The sequence below is a fragment of the Monodon monoceros genome, unplaced genomic scaffold, assembly GCF_005190385.1.
Source record: "Monodon monoceros isolate NGI ecotype Baffin Bay Population unplaced genomic scaffold, NGI_Narwhal_1 Contig2489_ctg1, whole genome shotgun sequence".
In the NCBI taxonomy this organism is placed as follows: domain Eukaryota; kingdom Metazoa; phylum Chordata; class Mammalia; order Artiodactyla; family Monodontidae; genus Monodon; species Monodon monoceros.
In genome coordinates, this window is record NW_021698396.1 from 3,300 (window position 1) to 5,543 (window position 2,244).

The following is a 2,244-nucleotide window of genomic DNA, read 5'->3' on the forward strand; positions in this document are numbered from 1 at the left end:
TAGTGCCAAGTATTCATATGTTGATGCAGTCTGAGCTTGAGAATATCTTTTCTCTCTGTTGACCAAGCAACCTTTCCAGTCTTCACTTCCTCTTTATTCAGAATAAGTCCCCATCCCCCAATTCCTGACAAAAGAGAGCCTCGATATTCTGGAATAATCTTCCTCACCCTAATTTAGATGTGTCAAACCATGTCTGAATACTAGAGTGAGTGTGATTCAGCCACAAGCTGGTAACTCCACTAAGACTAGTGAAGTCAATATTAGACCCCTAAGAAATAAAGCATTTAGGGTTAGCAAAGAAGAGATTTTTAAAAAAGAAAAATACTAATATCTATTGTTGACTAGTGAATTTTTATTCATTTTATTTATAATAAACAACTTAGATCTTATTATGCCTATTGATCTTATTAAGCCAAATAATAACGCTGGTACAATATTTATAGGTGTTTCTAACAGAATTCATTTTATGTATAAATGGCCAGTCACTATTCTTGTTCTCATTATTACTACCGTTATGCCCATCCTCACTGAACACAAATAATTTACAGTAATCTGTGATCTCTCTAGAAAAGGAAATGGCATTAAGGGAAATGGCATTAAGGAAATGGCATTAAGGGAAATCACAGATCGGCAGAGAGGAAATTAATTAAATATTAAATTAAATCTTGACAGCAAGCTTTCAGAGGCAGCAAAACATCTCCATCGATGATACAAAGCAAATACACTTAACATCTTTCCTCATCTGTAGTATCTCAATAGATACTATACAGATCTAATACAGACCTAGATAACAGATCTAATGATCTGTCACATGAAACAACTGCTCCAAAGTTTCTTTTCTCCCAACTCCTAAAAACATGAGTTCTACAACCCAAGCTAGTAGGTAGATTTTTGCCCCTTTTTTTCTTCTCTCACATTGCTTAAGAGGCTTTCTACTTCAGTTGTCTGTAACTCCAGAGTAGTTTAAGTTATTCAACTTTTTCTGAATTTCATTTTAGTGCATCTCAAGAGGCTGACATTGATCAGACTCAGAGAATCTATCTTTTAATATCAAAGACTGGGTAAAAATCTGTAAATGCCTGTGCGTGAATGCATAGTTAGGGTCAATATTACTTTTTCAGTACCCATACCTTTACACCGCACCTGACGTGTTGCACTGATAAACACTATCAGGTATTCTAGTTTGCGAAAACTGTAAGGACCACTTCAAGTGCATCTCTGGGAAACTAGCTATTGGAACTGCCCTCAAATTTATCCTGCTGAGGCTAAAGTTTTCTTATCTATAAAATACTCTTCAGGGACTTACTTGGGGGTCCAGTGGTGAAGACTCCATGCTTCTACTTCAGGGAGCACAGGTTCAATCCCTGGTCAGGGAGAAAAGATCATGTATGCCATGCCATGCAGCCAAAAATAATAACAAAATACTATTCATTACTTAATTAAAAAAATAATGGGGGAAACAGTAAAAGCCCTCAATTCCAGAGGGTGAGAAAGCTTGGGGATAGAGAGCTGTGAAGTTCTTTTAATTAGTCCAGCACACAAAGACTGATTTACCTAGAAATACCATTTGCTTAGTTTTCATGAAGTGCTTACTTCTGCGTCTATGACCCTTTCTTCCAACCCCAGGCCCTCTTTGCCCCCCTTTGACAGCTGAGTCCTCTTCACTTGGTTCTGGATTCCAAGGCCAGGCCAGTCTAGATGGGATCTCTCTCACCTGAATATGAAAGTGATGATGATTCATATTGGACCTAACTCAGTATACATGAAGACACCGCTGGTAGAATCTATGTTTGGCCATAGTTTGGCACTTCCGGTAGAACAATACTCAGTAGCCATCCAGATTGCACTGGCCATTGTGCAGGATTTTTGTTCCAGAAAGTTGGAAAACTTACAGCAACAGCAGGCTGCTGGCCATCTTCTTCAGATTTACCAGTCAAAGTAACTATGTGCAAATCAACTGGGACAGAGTTGAAAAAAGATATAAAGAAAGCAGGAAGACCTGATTCAGAAATGAGCAAATAAAGCAGCACCTGAAATCAGCAATATAATTGAAGCAGCAACAGAATTTATCAAACAGGACATTGTGATGTTCAGTGGATTTGTGAGAGGCTATTTGCTAGGCCTTGCCTCTTAAGGACATGAGTGTTCTGTCACAGTGGATTCAACCTGAGAGGAGAAGGGGTGGTAACATGATGACGTCTCTACAGTTCCAGACACCAGATTCTCCAGGGTGTGAAGAAAAAA

The 2,244-nt window shown here is 38.5% G+C and overlaps 1 pseudogene; it reads left to right on the forward strand.

The window, feature by feature from the left end:
- The first annotated feature begins 1,698 nt into the window (after nt 1-1,698).
- Nucleotides 1,699-2,134, forward strand: LOC114896915 (annotated as a pseudogene).
- The last annotated feature ends 110 nt before the right edge of the window (nt 2,135-2,244 follow it).